Source organism: Vulpes vulpes, chromosome 16, assembly GCF_048418805.1.
Source record: "Vulpes vulpes isolate BD-2025 chromosome 16, VulVul3, whole genome shotgun sequence".
Classification (NCBI taxonomy): Eukaryota; Metazoa; Chordata; class Mammalia; order Carnivora; family Canidae; genus Vulpes; species Vulpes vulpes.
Genome location: NC_132795.1, coordinates 11,842,282 through 11,865,090, shown reverse-complemented (window position 1 = coordinate 11,865,090; position 22,809 = coordinate 11,842,282). Strand labels below are relative to the sequence as shown.

Below are 22,809 nucleotides of genomic sequence, written 5' to 3'. Positions count from 1 at the left end.
AAAAAAGGGATCAGCTTCCTGGGACACAGAAATATACACACTAGAAAGATAGAGAATATTTGCTTTTATTTCTCCTAGAAATATTTTACTTTCACATACTGTGTGGATTAGGGCTACAGCTATCGGTCAAGTTAAATGCTCTGATCTAAAGGATAACAAAGCTTCTCTCACCTCCCTGAGAGGGCCAAGTGTTTACAGCCTGGACTGGGCACTCAAGTCACACTCACAATGAACCGGAAGCACTGGAGTTCTATCTCCCTAAATATATGTTAGGGATGAGGCCTAAGACTTTGTATAATAGGAAATACCTGAACAATAGTTATCAGTTGATTCTGAATCTGATAACTATGATTATATATATATATATATATATATATATATATATATAATCATATATATATATAATCTCATCAGAGATTTGGCTACTGGAAAGGATCCTGGGTTAGAGTAAGAACTCAGTATCTTTTCCATTTTGTCTCCAAAAGGGAGCGGGACAGCTACCTCTCTCCTGTCTAAAAGTGGCCAAAAATTCATTTTTTTCTGATTTTTTCCTCACTTATAAAATATGTGGCCACTTGTGAAAGAGATTTTTTTTCAAATGGCTATTATTATATTGCCCCAGGATAAGGACTGGGACAAAGAGGGCAAACTCAGTTATTATGATGTATATAATAAATCAACTGCCTCTGCTCTAGAACATCTCATGTGAGCACTGAGGATAAAATTAACAAAAATAAACATTAAAAACCAAACGCCTATGTTTTAAGTACTTCTCCAACCCCAGACAAGTATTATCATCAGTATTTTACAGACAACAACCTCCTCCAGATGAGGTTTTATTTATTTTTTTTAAAAATATTTTATTTATTTATTCATAAGAGACATAGACAGAGGCAGAGACATAGGCAGAGGGGAGAAGCAAGCTCCCTGAGGGGAGGCTGATGTGGGACTCGATCCCAGGATCATGACCTAAGCTGAAGGCAGCCACTCAGCTACTGAGCCATCCAGGTGCCCCACATATCAGGTTTTAAGACTTTAATTTTATTAGAACTAATATTAAGTGATATAGCCAGCATGTCCTGCAAGATATTTTTGACTCCAAAGGCCATCCTTTGAATCATTGACTTCATGATTGACTTTACAGAGCAGAAAGAATCTAGGTTGACTTAATATTTATAACTTAGGCTCTCGTGTATGGTAGCTCCATTTACCAAGGAATTCAAAATCTTTTAATCAGGAAAGATAATATATTCAATTTTCTGCCATATTGAATTTGAGGCACTAAGAAAAAATTCCAAGTGTTACAAAATCAGATAGATACATAGCTACAATGTACATTTCTAAGTTATTATCACATAAGTGGTAAGTAAAGCTCTGGTTTGGATGACCTTCCTAGGAAGTAGACGGTGAGTGAGGGGAACTGACAGGAGGACATCAAATATATGAATGGAAGAAGAACTGATGTGAAGGAGCCAGACAGGAAGGTGGAATGATGAGAGGGTGTAGTGCCAAAGGATTCAAAGGGAACACTCAAGGAGAAGAATGGGGAAGAGAGAAATGGGAAGTTAAGTCAGGGATATGAGAAGGCAAAAAGTATAGTGATGAGAATTTGAGACAGGACAGTTGACTGGGAAGAATCACAATTGAGAAGCATTATTTTATATGCCTGATGAGGATATTTTCCATAGGCCCATTTATTATTAATAAAGAAAGCAGGTAAACAGCAAAATACACTTTGTCATTCTAATATATTATTTGAAAACATTCAACCTGGTAATACAGATATTATATATTAATTTAGAGGAAAAAGGAAGTTCTTATTAAGAGGAATAAGATCTACAACTGAAAGAGACCTATGCTCAAATCTCTGTTTACCACTCAGTATTGTTATAAATTTAGGCAAGCTAATTGTCCTGTCTGAAAGTCACTCTATTTATATGCTACAAATAATTAAGGTTATTGTGAAATCTCAGAAAAAAAGTATATAAAAAGCATAATGATTTGTATAGTACAAATAACTGACTAGTGAATATCATTTGAATCAGAATCTGAAAAACTTTAATGATATATGAATACATAAGTGAATTGAAAAGTACAAAAAATGACATACTAGCTACCATTTGCCTCCTTGTTTGTTAATATCTATTGCTCTAGTCTTAATTTTGGTTTGCATTTTTATGGGGCATGAGGAGCATGAGAATAACATGGGGCATGAGAATAATATTACCCCCTTTCAAAATTAGGCCATAGCTAAACAGTAAACTATTCTGTCGACAGTTTTGGTTCTACTACAAATTAATTGTCTGAAAAGAATGAAAACAATGAAATGAAATTATAGGATTAAATGAAATTTATTCAAATTAAGTTTCCAAATTATAAACAACGAATAAATAATAATATAAGTTGTTGAATGCCTCTTATATTATGCAAGGATGAATGGGAAATATAAAAATAAAAAAGTAAGAAACATGCCTCATAAAGAAAAATAAATTTAAAAATGACTAATGACTGAATATAAAAAATGACCATTATCACCATAATATAGTAACACATGAAGAGATATGGGGTCTAAGACAAAAAAAAAAAATACATTTGATCAAGAATTCAAGGTAGGGTAGATGGCATTTGAGTTTCATTTTGATAAAAGGAGCTAAAATTTCAATAGCCAGAAAAAGGAGAGAAGAGCACTTTAAGATAAGGGAAAATATGAACAAAAGCCCTGAGGCCAGAATGGCTAAGACATACTCAGCAGAGAGTTAGCAATGAAGTTCTGTTGGAATATACAGAAACTTTGGGGGAGTAATGGATACAAAAGATGCAAAGCTGCAAGAGTGGCATAGTCAGGAAGATCTTGAGCGTACAATGTAAAATGAATACTTCATTTGTGAGATAAAGGAGAAATCACTGGGATATTTGGGGTAGCGGGACATTTGAAACAGTTAAACTTGAGGAAATCTAATTTGAAAGGAAAGGTTGTTTGGGTTGGTGAGTGGCAACAATTAGGATTGACAGAAAACTATTCAAGGCTAAAGGAGCTCCTAGTTTACAGAAAAGTAGAAAGGGATAGTTTCTCTTTAGAAGTACTTCAGCTAATAAATGAAGGAGAAATTAATGACTTAGAATATCACCATGTTATATCACCATGATATATATAATATCACCATGTTAGTTGCTAACATCACCAAACAAGAGGCAATCAGAAATTTTGTTGAATACATAACCCATGGACTTGTCTTGTAAAAAAATAAAATAAAATAATTGAACCTGAATCTTCTGAGTTTCTAGATCAAACTAACAGTTTGGAAGAAGTACAGAGATCAGAGGAATATATTAAACTACATAAAAATGAGTCAGTCAACAGAATTACATCTGTAGGAAACTCTGTATGTCAAACAATACAGTCTCTTCAAAAAATAAATTACAAAGGAAGAAAGAGTAAGGAGAGGTAAATCTATGCCATGATTAATTTTATGTGTCAACTTTCCTGGGCCGTGGTGCTCAGATATTTGGTCAAACATTATTCTAGCTGTTTCTGTAAAAGTGTTTTTTAAAATTAGATTAATAAAGCAGATCACCCTTCATGATGGGTTCTGGGGGCTCATTCAATCAGTTGAAAACCTTTTATAGAACAAAGACTGACCTTCTCTGGGCAAGAAGAGAGTCTCCCAGTATATTGCCCTTTAGATTCAAACTGCATCTATTCCCTGGGTCTCCAGGATGACCCTGCAGACCTTTGGACTTACCAAGCCTCCACAGTTGTGTGAACCAATTCCTTAAAATCAATCTCTCTTCCCCCCTCTCATTACATATATATGTGTGTCTGTGTGTGTGTGTGTGGATGCAAACACACAACCTGTTGATTTTCTTTCTCTAGAGATCCTGTCTAATGCATTATAGGTAATGAAAAGAGATTTAAAATGTATCCACAGGAAAAAAAAAAAGCAAGCATAAATTACAGTATTTAGGTATTCTCACTTGCACTATAAAACTGTAAAGGAGAGCAAAGTGATTATAATAAAGTCAAGTTAGTGGTTACTTCTGGGTCTTGGGAGACAGTTGTGACTGGTTTGGGGCAACTGGAAAGGGGCTTCCAGGGTGTCTGGAAATATTTTATCTCTTGACCTGAGTGATGGTGCCAAGAGTATTTTAAGTAAATTTAATATTTATTAAGCTATGCATATGTTTTGTGTAGGTTTTCTTTATCTGTTGTAAATTTTATAATAAAAGAGCAAAAGAGTAGAAGAGAAGGATAATAGTCTCTAGATATCAGTAATAGCTAACTCAAATCAGAGAATAATTGCCTTGGACACCATAGGTTCACTGAGGGTTTTAAGTTTTAAAGTTCAAATGCAACCTTTATTATATAACATTTCCCTTTCCCTCTATGGAACACCTGACCTATTATTTAGTAGAGTGAAAGAATGATACTATAATAGCTAAATAATTTTGTGCATAATAGTTGTGACTGAATAAATCCAAAAGATTATTTGAAGGTGTGAGAACGCCAATCACTGGTGGTAGGTGAGAAGTGGAAATCAGCTAAATAAAGGTCCCTTGAGCAGTCCACGCTGCAACATATCCTGGCTTGTGAACTCTTGGCACTGACAGCCAATAGGAAGCCGTATGTACTATCCAGTTTCTGCAGTTAAGTCAGCCAAATAAAGAGATGCCAACCATATTCCTGAGATCTCTAGAAAATAGACTATAATAAATCAGGGTGAGAGTGGGACAAGGTATTAGGAAATGACAGTATCTATACTAGACCCATTATCTACACCAGCATTGGATAATAACTTACAGTTAAGAAAAGTAACTGTAGGAGCCTCTAAGGATTCCTAAAGTAATAATTGAATAGCTAGGGGGGCGGTATCAGCAAACAATATAATGTTCCAATAGCAATCTTCAATCTATTCAATCTATTCAATCTTGTTGGTTATTTCTACTTGAATGTGTCAAGAGCACCTAAAAATGCATATGTTCGAAAGAAATCTCATATTCCTCCTCCAGAACAGTGCCTCTTCCTAACATCCTTATCACTATATCCTCAATCTCCATCAGAATGTCCAGAAATTAAGCCATCTTTCTTCCTCCTCACTCTTTACGTCCAATCAGAGGTCAAACACATTTGATTCTGAAGCTCTTGAAATACCTCTTACATGCTTCCACTTAAGCAAATAAAACACCACTAGAATCTATTCACTTTTCTCCATTCCTGCTTTTGATGTCCTAATTCGAGCTCTTACATGTCTTGTGTGGACAGCCCTGAGCCTCTTAACTCTTTACAAAACTATTTTACCTCTATTCTAACTTTCTTGATCCCAAATTATAAATATTTCTCATATGTACTAATGATGACATCTTTCTCCTTCAGAACCAAAACTTAAACTAAGAAAAAACATCTTCATCTGTGCATTATCCATGGCATGTTGTTAAAACTCAGCTTGGTCATTTAAGCCATGTTCAAGCTTTTCCAAATACAAGTCCATTTCTGTCTGTCTAATCCCCTTTGCTAGCCTTCAGCCAGTCACTTGGGCCTCCTTATGCAGATACTCCGTATTTTACCATTCTGTCCCTTTGTTCTAGTTGCCTCCTCTAATTTGGTGCTTCTAACTTGGTGCTTTGCACATGCATCAAAATAACTTGGAGGACTTGTTAAAACACAGATTGCTAGGTATCAGAGTCATGATTTCCTATTTAGTTGGACTTTTTGAGACACCTTTTTGGGGGTGCTGATGTTGCTGGTTTGGGGATATTTTGAGAACGAATGCTGAACCAAATGTGTTCCTTCCATCTCTATTTCTTCTATATTCCCATCACTTAAAGCTCCATTTAAAATTATTTCCTCCTACTTCTGGGCAAATGTCCCCAGTCCAAAGATAACAAGATACTTCTCTTTTCTCTGATTGTCCAAAGTGTCATATTTCTTTCTTTCTTATAATACACCAAATAGTCTATTTTTCATGTTGTCATGTGGTAGAATTTAATTTTCCCTATAGAGTATATACCCTTTGAGGGCAGTATCCACCGTTCAAATTTCTAAAGTACAGATCCACAGAGTAAAGTATGATGTCTTGTCTATGGGACATAAAATGAGTGTTTTCTGACAGGTAGATAAATGCATATGAAAAAGGATATAATGATTCTACTGCAGTATCTACTGGCAGATAAAATGGCAAAGGTAACATAAGGCTGTCTTTTGGTGCAAAGCTTGGTTTTCACTTTGCATGTGTCCATGTTTTGCCAATGCATTTGGAGCTCCTGCTGTGTTTCCATCTGCTGGAACCAATTACAATGTTTTGGGGCAAAATACTGGGGCAAAATATTTAAGGAGTTTAATTAAAGCATTTTATCATCTGATGACAAAAAAAAAAAAGAGACAGAAAGCAGCATTTGCTGTCCAAATGTCACATATTTAACTCTGTTTTCTCTTTTTCTTCAGAGACAAGGTAAATTTCAGAGCAAAGTGATCTTTAATAAGATGTCTCACGGTCTCATGGGAAATGCAAAATGGAAGACAACAGGCAAGCTGAACAGTGGCATAATTTGTTGCCTCTGCCAATAAACACTTGAACACTTTGAATAGATATCTGATCCATCTGCCATCACTGAAACTGACTTAATCCTTTATTTCTTTTTCTTCTTGGTTTTACTCTTTGAAATCACACTCGACCCTTACGTAAGTGCATTCAATCTTCATGTTTTTTCTTCTTGCTGTATTAAGTTAGTTGGCACAGGATCCTAAAAAACCGGTCTGCGAATGAGAAGTCCTGTGTTCTAGTTTTGCTGCTACCCCTATCCAGCTGATGAAATATTTTATCTCATCAGGCTTCACAGTCTTTATGTAAAAAAATGATAGAATGTGATATTCTCCAATTTATCCCTGAACTTCATAAATATATCTCTCTCTTGAGTCTCCACGGTACCATAGATGACATGACATTGTCCTGAAAGGCTTACTGAAGTGTTTGAAAACTAGTTTTATCTTTATTTTTTGAGTCACAAATAGCATGCCCATTATTTAAATTATTACTGAGAATATTAGGTCACAAATTGCTATTTCTATTATTCAATCAGCTTCCTATATCAGCATGACATAACTGTTCTCTGCAGTTAAGTGGGACCCATAACTGCCAGTCAATTGGATCACCAATTATATGCCTAGAGTAGTCCCCATCTCTTTGTTTCTAAATAGCATTACTTTCATTGTTAGCATTCCATTAAGAGGTCATAGGAACATGGGTGCAAAGTGATTGAATACTACTTTGAACTTAGAACAAAGCTCAATGGTTTATTTCAAATGCAATGATAAAGTAATAATAGAGAAAGATTTAATATGAAGAACTGAAACTACATGATGAAAAATAGCCACATTGTGAACATACATGTATGGATTCCAAGAGATCAATGCTATTCTATTAGTTTCAACTTCTAACTGAAACATCCATACATTTTCCTTCCCTCCTGCATTCATTTCTTGAACTTTTATAGCATTCTGATGGTAGCATAGAGTTAAAACAGCACTAGTACTTCAAAAAATTCTGGATACGGATATGGAAGTTCAGAAGAGCTAAAGAACTTATTTAAGGTTATTTATAAAATGGAAATATATTTTTTTTCTTATAAACCCATATCTATTCTCTGGAACTGTTGGCTTGTGAGGAAAGTACGTATGTGTTCATGGCTGCATATTCTGTGAGAAAATGAGGTGTTTATTAAGTAGCTTTGTGTCTTCCACAATCTTCAACATAATGCCTTTCACAATATATTCAGGAAAAATTTGTTGAATAAACACTGCTTCAGGATTTCATTTGCTCTGAAAACTTGTCACATCATTGGTGGTGGCTATATAACAAAGTCATGAAATCATCTCAGTTTTAAATTCATGGCCAAGGTGGAGGAAAAGTGACAGGGTTTAATCTTCCATTTGAAACAACTAAAAATTTGGACAGAATATATGAAACAATGCTTCTCAGGATACTGAATATAAAGGGATGAAGGAAAATGGTAAGTAATGAATGAGGTGAACCCTAAGATTGTTCCAGTCTAGTGTTTGTAGTAAGTATCCAGGCCAGAGCACTTAAGAGGAAACTCAGGTGGAAATAAATGGTCTCTCTGGGTTGAGGAGACAAGGCTGAGAGAGCCTGGGGGTGACAGAGTGGCAAGACTGCACAGGGCAGTGTAAGCAGAAAGAAAAGAGACACATACAGAGAATTCAGGGAGCAACAGACTGTTCCTTTTTGAAAATTCACTGGAATACTGATCAGCATACGTGTGTAAAGAAACTACCTAAGGCCAGGAAAAGAGCCACTGAAAATGTTTATAGAGAACAATGCCTGAATTTCACATAAGCCCTGAGTTGTTCCTTTCCTATATTGCAAGAGTAGAAAACTTCACAATTCAGGAAGTATTAGTTAAAGAACTAAGAAGTCATGTCTCAGTGATGGAGAAAAATTAACTCTAGACTAAATGTAGTTCTGACAATGATCTATCAAAGCTTAAAGCAAGACCTGAAAGTCAAACTCTTTCCAAGTAACAGCATTCCAGAGCAAAGCTCAGGAATGTTTATGGCAATAAAAATAATACAGCTTTTAATAAGTTAAAATTCCTGTTCTGTATCCAAAGATCACAAGGTATTAAAAGAAGCAGAAAAGTCAAATGTAGACTGAGGAAAAGTTAATTAAAACTGAACTAGAAATAATATGAGTGATTTTTATTAATAGGCAATGAAATTTAAACAGTTATTATGACTAAATTCCATATGTTTAAGAAGTAAAAGGCATAAAAGATACAAAAAAACAAACAAAAACAAAAACGCACAACTTCTAGAAATAGAGCCAAACATCTGGAATGAAAAAATCTATTGGGTGAAATTAAAAGCAGATTAATATAACTGAAGAAAAAAATTTAATGAACTTGAAGATATAGAAATAAAAAGGATTAAAAATGTAGACTGAAAAAAATTAACAGAGGATCTGTGGACTGATGGACAAATTCAAGCAGCCAAATCATGTTTAATTACAGTCCCTAAAGGACAGAGGAATAAAGGGGGTAACAGAATTTTAAGAAAACTATAGACCTACCGATCAAATAATGGCAATGAGCACCAAGCACCAAAAATATGAATTAAACTACCCCATGGTCATAATCATAATTAAACTGTTTAAAATGAATATTAAAGAGAAAATCATAGAAACAACCAGGGAAAAATACACAATACATATACATATGTAGATTGATGGATAGATAAATATACATAGACAGATGGATAGAAAGATAACAGCACATTTCTTATTAGTAATAATGCAAGTGAGAAGAAAGGACAACATCTTAAAAGAATTAAAAGAAAATGAAATCTGTCAACCCAGAATTATTTACCCAGAAAAAAATCTTTCAATAGTGAAGACGAAGCAAAGATTTCTTTTTAAAAAAGATTTTATTTATTTGTTTGAGAGAAACAGCACAAGAGGGAGGGGGCAGAGGAAAAGGGAGATGCAGGTTCCCTGCTGAGCAGAGAGCCCAATGTGGGGCTCCACTCCAGGACCCTGGGATCATGACCTGAGCTGAAGGCAGATGCTTAAACTGACTGAGCCACTTAGGTGCCCCAGAAACAAAGACTTTTAAAGATATAAAAGCTGAACAAATTTAAAACCAGCATATCTGCGCTATAAGAAAGGTTAAGGAAGTCCTTCAAGCAGATGGAAAATAACACCAAACAGAAATATGGATCTACATATAGGAATTAATAACTCCAGGAATAGTAAGTACTTGGGTAATACACATGCTTTTTTTTTTGCTTATTATTAATATCTCTTAAACGATCATCAAATATTTAGAAAGACTAACTGTGTTGTGGAATTTATGTAGAAGTGAAATGAATAACCAAAGCAAAAACACTGCATTGAGGAAACGAGGTAGGTTATTACAGGATTCTAATACTGCATATGAAGTAGTAAACTTAAAGGTATTATAGTAAATTAAAAATATATACTACAAAGCCTAAAGATAACACTAAAATGAAACAACAAAGTTACAGTTAATGAGCCAACAAAAGAGATAAGTGGAGCCATAAAAAATATTCAGTTAATTTTAAAAAGGAGAAAAGTAACAAAATAGAACAAAGAGCACATGGGACAACTAGAAGACAGAGACAAAGAAGGTAGATTTAAATTTAGTCACACGACTGATCACATTAAATGGTCTAAACGCCCCATAAAAAGGCAGAGATGGTCAGGTTAGGTAACACTTCTATATCTTGCCTATAGGAGACCCAATTTAAACAAAAAGACACAAATAAAAGGATGGGAAAAGTAGTAACTTGCTAATAATAATTTTAAGAGAGTGGAATGATTAATATTGAGACAGCAAAGAATAATACTATGGATAGATAGTACATTTTATAATGACAAATGGGTTATTTCTTCAAGAATACATACTAATCCTAAATACTTATGTAATTAACAGAGTTTCAGAATATTTCAAGCAAAAAGCAATAAAATTAGGAAGACAAAAAACAAAATAATAATAAAAAAAAACAATAAAACACCCAAATCTGCAAGTGTAGTTGAAGATTTCAAGGTCCCTCTCTCAGTAATTGATAGAACATGTAGAAAGAAAATCAATATGGAAACAGAAGACGTAAATATGATCAATCAACCTGACCTTATACCTAACCTAGGAAGAGTCTCCCTATTAGTGTACATATCCTCACCACCTGGACAAGTTGATTAGCCCAGTAGTAGGAACCATGTCTTATTCAAACTGATACAATCAGTTTTCAAATATTTTGAAATCTTGACTGAGAGAACACAGACTCTCTCATGATTGGTTGGAGTTAAAATATAAAACTCAGGAGCAGTCAGATCCGTTCTTTCCAGCATGGACCAGAGTATTAGGGGACCATTATGAAAACAGATAAATAAGGAGATGAGACTGGAATGATGCTCCACATTACTTCTAGTTCATTCTCTTCCTGATACACACCTGCATCTCTCTTCTTTTTGTTTCTTAGTTTTTCAACTCTTAGTTGACCTTGTGAAAGATCTTAAAACCTGTTTCTGCTTTGGGATTCCAAAGCAACACAGAAAGGCTTGCATAATTAAACATAAAGTCCAAATGTGTTGGTCTGGTAAACCAAGATCCTGTGCTGCTCACCCATCATTGTTCTTGTCCACTCGCTCTTCCTCCATATAAAAATTACAGACCAGCAGAGAATATTTTTCTTTTTTTTTATTTTTTAATTTTTATTCATTTATGATAGGAACACAGTGAGAGAGAGAGAGGCAGAGACACAGGCAGAGGGAGAAGCAGGCTCCATGCACCGGGAGCCTGATGTGGGATTCGATCCCGGGTCTCCAGGATCGCGCCCTGGGCCAAAGGCAGGCGCCAAACCGCTGCGCCACCCAGGGATCCCAAGAATATTTTTCCTTGCATAATTCACCCTACTTGGAATGCAGTTCTTAGTTTTTGTTTTTGTTTTCCATCCTCTTTGTGGTCCAGTTCAAATCCTCTCTCTTCAAACAGGTCTTCCCAGATCAAACCAACTCTCAAGGATCATTTTCTTCTCTCAACCCCTATTGGCCATATTGTTTTTCCATCATTTTGACAGTTAGACAAATTTTTTTCTCCATACCATTGTGTATGTATGCCTTATACCCTAATTCAGGCTGTATGTTCTATAAGGTGATTGGGCTCTAAATTCAAGAGAATATCCTGGAATATCTCCCTCCTCAAAGTCAAAGAATAGGTATTACATAAATATTCCTTAATGAGAATAAATCATCAGGAATTTGTGCATTTGCTTAGGGATCTGAGAATCAGTTTATAATTTTGTCTTATGAGAGAATTTATTCTGAATTCAAACTGATTTATAAATCCATAATTGCAATTCAATTCATTTTACATTGGCGTTATTCTGTATCAATAATTAAGCATATTCATAAATAGGAAGCTTGCCTCTGTAGCTTTATCCATAACAAGATTTCACAAATAGGCACACTATATTAAATTATTACAGTTTACAGCTATTAGTAAAAATTACTTCATCTTTCTTTAAACTTTTTCTGTGCTGATAACTGTAGATTCAAAGAAAAGGAATACCTGTTCCCCGCCCTCCCTTAATTAATGCTGCTTGATGCCTTTTCATTCTCAGGTGGGAGGAAAAGAAGACATTTAATGAATGTTTTTAATGAATAAGAAACATTAAATAATAATTTTTGCCATTTTTTTTGTTCTTAATATCATAGAAGGACTTTCCCTAAGGCATTGCTTTTAGTGACCTCATTGTAAATAGACTAAGGTATTTAAGACATTAAAAGCCATTGTAAATATCCTCAGTTCTACAGCAACCTCAGCTCAGAGAAAATCTTAAACAGAATAGAAATGACAATTGCAAAGTATCTAAGATAGTTTTGTATTAAAAATGTGTAAATGAGTCTAATCACCTTAGAGCTACCTCACATCTGATATGTAAGAGATGATGTATGTAGGTTAAGAATTCCAGCTTTGATCTTAAATTTTAGATTTGATATCAAATCCTATCTCAGCCATTTACTATAACCCTGTATGCCTCTGTGCGAGTTATACAATCTCTCCAAACTTCAATTATCCTCCTATGAAAAGTGAGGATGACATTTAAAGACATTTAAATAAAAAAAAAATAATAATAAGTAACATTCCTACTACATAGTAACTGCTCTGTAAACCTTAGGTTAAAACATTTGCAATAAAAAAGTTAACAGTTTTGTTTCATTGATTGATGAGTAGATTTAGTTCAGAGTGTCTTTATACAGAATATAAGTTTATCAAATAATGTATTTCCCAAATAGTTTTTTTTCAAAACGTATTTGAAGACACTTTATTTTTCTCTTTTAAAAATGGTATCCTTTTTTGTTATCCAACTTTGAGACAGCTTAGTACCGTGTTAACATAACTGATAACAAAATATAAATTTTAAAAAATCAATCACTATATCATTGTTTTACTTCCATGATAGCAAACTATTTAGGCTATTTTAAAAAAAAAACTGAATTGACTAAATATTTAGGCATCATGTAGACACATACTCAAAATATCTTCCTCAGCATTCCAAAGCAACTGTGACATTGTGATTCAATGCCAATGTGAATCAAATGTGATTCCAGCATCACATTCCAAAGCAACTGTGGCATTAAAAAAGTTATTTTCTAGGGTCACCTGGAGGACTCAGTTCAGGTCATGATCAGGTCATGATCCGGGGGTCCTGAGATGGAGTCCTGCTTCTCCCTCTCCTTCCAGCTCATGCTCTCCTGCTATCTCGGTCACTGTCTCTGTCTCTCTCTCTCATATAAATAAATAAAATATTTAAAAATATTTTTTCTATTTCATTATAAAGGTCAGAAGTCCTAGGAAAACAGGTGGGTTTTTTTGTATTTTTTTTTTAAAAGAACAAGTGGCATTGCAATGTCTCCATTAATCTAGAGTTTGGGCATCACCCAATGATAAGGTATTTCAGAAGCTGGATATGATAAAAGGAGGCTGGGCCTTTAAATAATGAACAGTAAAGCGTGGCAGCAAGAGAATATTATGTGATTACTATACAGTAAAGGGTTGTGGGGGTTATAGGATGGAGAGGAGTTACACAATAACCACTGGCCAGAGTAATTAGCGGGGGTAATGAAGAGAGAGGAGAAGCGTGTTGGACATCGAAGGCCTGTTCTGTCAGCATTATTGTTCTCCAAGGCTTTCGAAGAATAATGCTCTGCGGAGCCTTCAGTAATTGCTATACATGACCACTCATGAAGAGAGTAATTAAGAAATGTCAGTGCTTCTCTGGAAGAAATCTTGTGCTCATACCACAGAGTGTCTTCCCTGTAGGAACGGCATACTCTTTCTTTCTTTTTTTTTTTAATTCTAAATATCGACAGAGCAGTGTTTGCATTTTATTCAGTTCAAAATAGTGAACTATGAATAAATGAACAAACCCAAATATGCAACTGCTCCCTCCCCCCAGCACAGTCACCTCTCATATGCCAACAAATGGGTGGCCACCCCAAGGCTAACCAGAAACTATTCTGACACCATATCCAAAGTCTCCTACCTTCTCCAGCCCCTCTCGTGGTTACTTTGTGTCACATTACCCTATATTATTTTTGTCCTGGTACTTGTCACTATTGGAGATGATTTATTTATACATTTATGTATGTATCACTTCATTAGCTTCATGGGGGCAGAATCAGAGCCAGCACCAGAAAGAGTACCTGGCAATAGTAACTTATGAATAAATAGTTCTTAAATTATAGTCATTTAAGAATAACATTTTGTTTAGGGGAAGTATAATATGGAGTCTCACATGTGTCTTAAGAAGCCATGCCCTCAGTTCAAAGTAACCATTTTTATTTAGAAGTAGAAACTTTCAGGAGAAGCTACACGTTGAAGTACTTTTGAAGCTTTTTTTTTTTTTTTTTTTTTTTAGGAAACTGAATTTAAGGATTTAAGGGAAAAAAACTTATTTGAATACTATTGCTAAAAATAAGCAAATTTATGTATAAATGATTCAAAATTTCTACCAGAAAGGTTTGCCTTCATCTTGCATATGATGGAAGGCTAGCAATTTTTCTTACAGAAGTAGATTAAGGAAATGAAACCACAGTCATTTCAGAGCAAAAAGGTGAGAGCACCAATCCTGTACTAATGAGGCTAATCAAATCAAACACTCTTCTCCTATACTATTCTAACTTATTTACTCTGTTCTTTGAATTAAGCAGTTGTGTCTATATGGCTAATTGTAGCTTGGATTCTCCAATTTATTCTTTAATCAGATTCCATTAGAGGTAAATATTTATCTCCCCAAAGTAGTAGATTTTATGGTTGGGAAGAAACAAAAGCTAATCTTATGCATGTTCTAGGCAGAATATATTTTGGTTCAGAAAGAACACTGAGCCCCAGGAATGAACAAGTTATTTCATCAGTTTGAGAGAACCTAAGCTGAAAACAAAATTGATCATTTCTGAACATTTCTTTTTATCACAGCTGTCTATTGCTTCATGGATCCTATAATAAGAATAAATGGATAATAAAAATGTTTTCTAACAGCAACAGCTTATTATAACTACCATAAAACAGTTTAATAGAGCGGTAATGAGCTGAACTTGGGAAGTGAGAGTGTCTGGGATTGAATCCTAACTTTGTTACTCTGGGCAGGTGATTTTAACTCTTTACAGCTCAGCCTCCTCAACTGCAAATCTCAGATGACAGTAGTGCAAACTCAAAACACCTTTGAGAGGATTATATTGATTACAAATTTAAAACACCTTGAACGATACTATGTGTTGGCTATTATTGGTATTATTTGACCAAATCGTCATTAGCTGTAAAGTTTAAGGGAAACATGAATGTGAATAATGAATAGTATCAGGAATTGTGCTGTTCATTAAATGTACAGTAGATAGCGAAACTGAAGGAGCCCCAGGGCTCACTGAACACACTGGCCAGGCAATAATAACTTAAAGGTCCATATATACATATATACTATGGCAAATAGCATATGAAAGGGAGCTACACAGTACTTTCATCTATTTGTGTAATACTATTCATCTATTTTCTCATTCATCTATTCATTGACTTTTTCGGCAAATAAACTTGGCAAATGTGGTCAACCATATGTCATATTCAGGGTATACAAATAGTGATCAATATATAAGGTTTTGACTTTAAAGAGTTACAAATAGAATAACTCTGTAATGAGTGCTACTGAGAACATACTTTCTTCTCAGACCTTAAAAAAATCAAATTTGATCTTCTCCTTCATGTCATTTCTGTTTTATTTATTTTTTTCATTTCTGTTTTAAAACCTGGAAAACCATTGTTTTTTTCCATCTAAATATTCTTGAATCATACAACTCTGGAGAGCTTCGAGGCTCATAGTTTTTAAATCCTTAGAAATTGTCAGAGGTCGGCGGAAGAAGAACCTAAAGTCATCTTGATCACTTAAGACAATGCCATACTCAGTGCGGGTAATCAAATTCAGTATTAGGAATAGTAGCTATTATATTGAAATGTATTGATATTATTATTAATGTTACAAAAGTCAATTTTGCATCACAGAAGATAGACCACTTTGTGATTATTTTCCCCCTCTAAATAGTGTAGTTCCTAGGAATTCCACTGGAGAAATTTCATGTTAAATGTATTATTTTCAAATAGCATACTTTTTCACTAAAAGTGAAGTTAATCCACCTACAATATCACCCAGAGAATGTCAAGACACATATCTAAATGAAAATAACTTTCATTGACTACTGTAGTGGCGTTGGATATTCTTAACATCATTGAAGTTTTCTTGCACTTTAATTGGGATAAGGTTGCTATTCTCTGGAGAACTGCTTCCTCTGACTTGAATTGCCAATATCGGGTAATACAACTGACTGTGCCTTCCTGGAACATTTTCTTCTGCTCTCCTAGCTTTCCTCTGGCGGCTTCTTTCAATTGCCTTGATAGACTTTAGTTTCTGTTTCTGATTTCTTTTCATCTTTTTTTATTAAGTTTTTATTTTAATACCAGCATAATTAACATACAGTGTTCTGTTAGTTTCAAGTGTACAAAATAGTGAATCGTTTCTGATTACTTCACACTACAGTTCTTATAGGTCAATCAATACTGGCCCACTTGATACTCCATCTCTAAGTCAACTTGCCCAATTCCACAGATTATGCTATCTCTCTGGGTGATGACTCTGAGATGCACATGTCTGGATCTTGAAACAGAGCCATGAAAGAGAGATAGAAGTCTAGCTGCCAGCTTGACATCCCTACATGGAGGTCTCACAGCCATCTCGAATATAACGTGTCCAAAACTGATCTCTCCAAATCCCCAGACACATTCAGCTTCTCATTGTTGTTTTTTTTTTTTTTTTTTTTTGTTGTTGTTGTTGTTTTTTGTTTGTTTCTTTCTATTTCAATAAATGACAACTCTATCCAACCAGGTCAGAAATTTGATCCATTCTCTGTCATGTCAGAAACAGGGCATTTATCCTTGATTCCTCCTTTTCCATTATCCCTCACATCAAATTTTGTCAATTTTAACTCAATAATATATTTTTCTATCCTGAATCATTTTACTCCTGCCCAGCTCCCCTTGCCACCAGGTCTGCCTAAACTATCTTCCAATCTATTCTCCACAGAGTTACCAGAATAATTATTTTTTAAGTGACTTGAATTATTTTAACTCCATACTTCAAACCCTTCCTACAGAATTTAAGTTTGGTCCTGAAATTCATGAAATGGTCTGGCTCCTTCCTTGCCTCCTGCCCACTTTTTAATTGCTCGATAAGTTCCATTCACACTGAGTTTTCATCTCTTCCTCAAATGTGCCCTTTTTAAGGAGTTGATGTTCTCCTCACATTTTAGCTAACTGCTACTTATCCTTTGGATCCACCAGAGAAAGCATTCTGAAATATATATTCATATTATTATGAAGAACCAATATATATGGAATCTCTCATGTAATTGCTTCTTGCTCTATAATATTTAGCACAATGACAGCTATATATTAATCCATTTATTCCTCAATGGCCTCTCTCTCCCACTAGTTCCATGAAGGCAGCAGGGGTGATTTGTTTCTTGCTAAACCCCACCACGCATTAAGGTATTTCATCCGTAGTAGAAACTCAGTAAGGAAATGCTTAATAAATGAATGATTGAGTTAAACGTAAATTGGTAGTTAGGTTTTCTAACTAACCTGCTGGAAATCATGGGAAGCCTAGGAAAAGATCTTTAAGAGGTATGAAGGAATGAAGTGGACCCAAGCAGGAGGATTAACACCAACTCCAGGAAGTGATTATGTCTCTTTGCCTATGGTTTGTAAGATGAGGGTGTATGGGAGAATTGAGAGGAGACAGGAAAGTGTGCTAAAGGCTATGTGCAATTTCTTTCTCTTACCACTTCCAATTTTACCCTTAACTGACAGTACCGCTTTATAAAACACAGGGAAAGAAAGAGACATTTTTGATGCTCGCTGTTTCTTCTCCAGACAGCTAGTACATAATCACGGATGAGAACATATTATTTTTTGCTGCAGTTGTGGGTAGATTTAAAAATAAGAAACTGTATGGTGTTTCAGGAATTGTTCACTTAATGTGTGCTGTTGGAAAGATGAGACTCCTCATTGTTAAATCCATATTCACCACAAACCCTGCTGGGATTTTAATGTGGTACTGTCTATTTCAGGATCTCCTGTGGAATTTGTGAAGTCTCTTAAATCATCAGGTGATAATGTTTATACTTCTAGGACATAAAGTGTTCATATGAAAAGGAAGACTTCTCAAAAACTGATTCTGCAGAAGGGATCATAACAGTTTAGTGGTAATTTCCTATGGAAGATTTAAAAAAAAAAGATTTATTGTTTTTCTTTTCAAGCTTTTAGAATAAAACCCAAAATTTTAGAACTGGACCAAGTCTCAAAAAGGATTTTAATTTGATTCTTTCATTTCACAGATGAAGAAAAGAGGTCTAGAGAGATGAAGCAGCAGAATCAGAACAGAAGCTGGATGGTAATCAGTGTCTCCTGCCTGAAATTAAGGACTGTTCAGTTGTATATAGAATGCCAAAAAAGAACATTACCACAAGTCATTTAGGTAAAACCAATACTCCTTGAAAATGCCCATGAGTGGTTAACACATCTAATAAATCTGTAGGGAATCAATGTATTGTGTTTTAGAACCCCAGTTTAATGATAAACAAGTATATCATCAAATATTTATTGAACACCTACTATGCTTAAGAAATTGTGCTAGGTTTGGTAATTATATCATATTATAAATAATAAATTATAAAGATCCTAGGAATGGTGATTATGCTGTAAAGTAAATTGAAATTAGGATCTTTAGAAAATAAAGTGGGCTTCAAATTATTTAGCATTTTATTATTTTTTTTTTATTTAGCATTTTAAAAAATAACTCATGAGTGAAATCAATGAAAACATTACAAATGTTAATTGGTTGCAGAAACATCCTTTTTGTTTTGTTTTGTTTGCATTTCTCCACATCATTTCTAACTCTTTTGGTAATGCCTCATTTGGGTCATGTACACAGTAGGAATTTGGTAAATATTTAATGATAATGATAATATTAAAGCCTGAGGATTCAAGGCTTGAGACAGGGAGAATTTCAGACTATTTGCACTATAATATTTTGTTATTGTTGTTGGTATTTACGATCCTCCATGATACATACCATCAAGAACATGAAGGTGGTCATGATGCAGTGGCTAATTCAGAGCATAATCAAAAACAGCAAAAATGTGTAAAATTGTTTTAAGAAAAAGAAAAGATTTAAGTAAGACTTGTGTTTAACTGAATACGATATGTTATAATCCCTAAAAAGAGTGCCAGTTCTAAAGGTTGGGCTGCCTTGGGTGCCTAGAAAAGTAGAGTTCCAATAAAAACATTGACAGTATCCATCTAAGCACTTTCAAGGGAAGAAGAAGTCTCAGCTAATAAATTCAGTTCTTTTGACTCTAATGGAAACATGCAGGCTTCAAATTTATGTAGAGCAAAGTTCAAATTCTGGTTCTACCACTTCCAGTAAAATCTTTTTTTTTTTTTGTATTTTTTTTTTAATTTGAGTTCGATTTGTCAACATATAGCATAACACCCAGTGCTCATCCCATCAAGTGCCCCCCTCAGTGCCCTTCACTCAGTCACCCCAACCCCCCGCCCACCTCCCTTTCCACCACCCCTGGTTCATTTCCCAGAGTTAGGAGTCTCTCATGTTCTGCCTCCCTCACTGATATTTCCCACTCTTTTTCTCTCCTTTCCCCTTTATTCCCTTTTCACTATTTTTTATATTCCCCAAGTGAATGAGACCATATAATGTTTGTCCTTCTCCAATTGACTTACTTCACCCAGCATAATAGCCTCCAGTTCCATCCACGTTGAAGCAAATGGTGGGTATTTGTCGTTTCTAATGGCTGAGTAATATTCCATTGCACTTCCAGTAAAATCTTAAACAAAATATTCCATCTATGGGTTTCATTTCTCCTATCTATAAAATTGAGCTAATAATGGCTCTCTAATAAAATTTATTGTGAGGATTAAATGAGATAATATAGGAATAGCTTACCTACCACTGAGTGTCTGGCATTATCCTAAACACTTTATATGTATACTCTCATTTAATCCCTATAAAAACTATGAGGTGGATTCGTCTAAAGTAGCTAGAAAAATGATGTTCAATAACTTCATACTCTGCTCATCTAAGAAGTAGCAAAAAACCTACTCAGAACCATATGAATAGAGCACAGAGTCTACTCTCTTAATCTGTAGTCATACTGCCTACCTATATCTTAAGTCGCGGTAACTGACACATGGGTAATATTCAATAACTAATAACCATTGTAGTAGTAGTAGTAGTAGTAGTAGTAGTAGTAGTAGTAGTAGTAGTAGTAATAATAATAGAAATTTTAAAAAAAAGTAATAATAATAATAATAGAAATTTAAAGCAAGCTATTCTAATCAGATCCACTGCTTATTCACCATATCTAACTGGCTTCCTTGGTTCTGATCCTTTCTCAATAATGATGATTTAGTGACTAAATCTGACTCTCCAAATAATCTATCTCCAACAAGAGAATTGCTAATCATGTAGACACTAGCACTCCAGGCTTCCTGATACTATATTTGGTAAATTAATAATTGACACTCAAGCTTTATATATCATGAATGGCTTCGGTTAATTTAAGTCTGTCCAGAGAAGTGGAGTCATGGGCTAGATTCTGAATAATGAATGCCAAGCCATAAGGTCATTTGAGAGTTTATCTACCAGCCTTCCTTTGTCGTCACTTTGGGTACTTCTTCACATTTCTGTAGCAATCTGAATTTCTCTCTCAATTATTTGGAACGTACTCTCCATGTCTTTGTACTTCCAACATCCTTAAAGCAAACAATTTATTTTCTCTTTTAGATAGAGAGCTAGTTGAAGGCAAAAAAAAAGCCCAATTTAAAATATATCCTTTCCACCAGCCCATTCCCTTGGTTAATCTTAATATGTTGCAATTAACATCTGGTCTGGCTAAATTTACTACTTGTGTATCAGAAGAAAAATCTCACTATTAAAAATCTCCTAAATAATTTTCCTATAGTACAAAATGAAAAACAAAAATTGAGATTCTGAGCAACTGAAACAGAATGATAAAACTCAATGGAAAAAAGTAACACTGCATAGCAGTTTATAGTTACACTATTTTATTCAATTTGAGATTCATAATCATGGAAAGTCAGTGTTTTTACAGGTGGTATAAAATATACATTTTATATAGCTTTCACCATTACCATCAAATCTTAAGACCTAATCACTTTTTGGAGAAGCCCTACTTTTCAAAAACTTAATATGATTAACTGGCCTAAGAAATCAGAAATATTTCAGGCTATGTAAAATGTTTTCCTTATCCAATTGTTTTCAAAATGTGGTTTTGAGATAACATTAATATTTTCTGGGAATTTACTAGAAGTACAAAGTCTCAGGCCTCACCCTGACCCACTGTGATGTGTTCATAAACTAGTTTTCCGAAAATAAAGGCCTAATTTATAGCATTTGCTGATTTCCATAGTGTAAAAACTCTCAACATGTCTGATTTCAAGCTACCAAATCTACTTCCAACACAGTGTGGGGAATGCCTGCATTATCAGAGTTAGCAAGCTCTTTAAAATCTGTCTTCAACACACAAGTGCTTCAGACCTACTGAATCAGAAACGGTAGGGATGCGGCCTGTAAATCTGTGCTTTAACACACCTTCCAGCTCATTCTGATGCATGCTAAGTTTAAGAACCACTGCCCTAATCCACCTTCACTATTTTCTCCACATTCACTCTCCAGATGATCTCATTTACCCATAGAACTTTATCTTCCATCTGTATACCAATGACACACAACGTTGACTCTCCAGCTCAGATAAATATATCCAACATCACTTTGATATCCCATTGACACCCTATATTATGGGGAACTATATTGTGAGGAACTCTTCTGATCCCCCACAAACTGATGCTATTTTAGTGTTTCTGTACTGGTAAACGGCACCATCAATCAGCTAGTTGCTCATGCCAGAACCCCTGAGAATGCATCCATGTCTCCTCTTCACCCCAAACACTCATTCAGTCTCCAAGATGCCAAGAACATAGAATATTTTGCTCTACTTTTCCGTAATTTGTGACCTTGGACAAGTTCATTATCTTTTCTAAGGCTCAATTGTATCACCTCAGCTCTAAGTATTGCCTAAACCTGCCCACTTTTCTCCATCTGCAAACCCGACTTCATCCAAGCCACTATAACCTTTTAGTTGAGCAAAGAAGTCTTCTAACTTGTCTCTCAACAACAAAAAAGTAATTTCTATGAAATTGCTCATTATGATCCAGCTATTAAGTATCTCTTAAAAATATCAGTGGTTGGATGTGTGTATGTGGGGCTGAGGTTAGTTGTCAGGATAGAGCAGATGGAGAAGGGGTTATGGTAACTATGTCCAGAAGGAGGGCGAGAGGTTGTTTGCAGGAAGTCCTAACATGAGGAAGAGCTGCTTTTACCTCTCATCAATTAAATGTCACTTCTACAATGAAGCCCATTATTATCCCAGACTAGTGGAGTCCCCTAATTAGGTAGCCTTTAGCACCCTTCACACTTCCAATGCAACACTTTCCTAGTGGTAATTATTTGTGCAAAAGCTTGGTTAATGTATTTTCCACCACTGTCCTGTTCCCTAGTCACTCCATTTCCCTGAACCTACAAACATGCTCAGTATGTAATAGGGGCTAAATAAATATTTGTTCAACATCAATGTTTAGCAC

The 22,809-nt window shown here is 34.9% G+C and overlaps 1 protein-coding gene across 4 annotated transcripts in view; it reads right to left on the bottom strand.

The window, feature by feature from the left end:
• The window catches only part of ERBB4 (erb-b2 receptor tyrosine kinase 4), a 1,095,199-nt gene that overhangs the window by 97,619 nt on the left and 974,771 nt on the right, over positions 1–22,809 (bottom strand). The window lies entirely within an intron of this gene.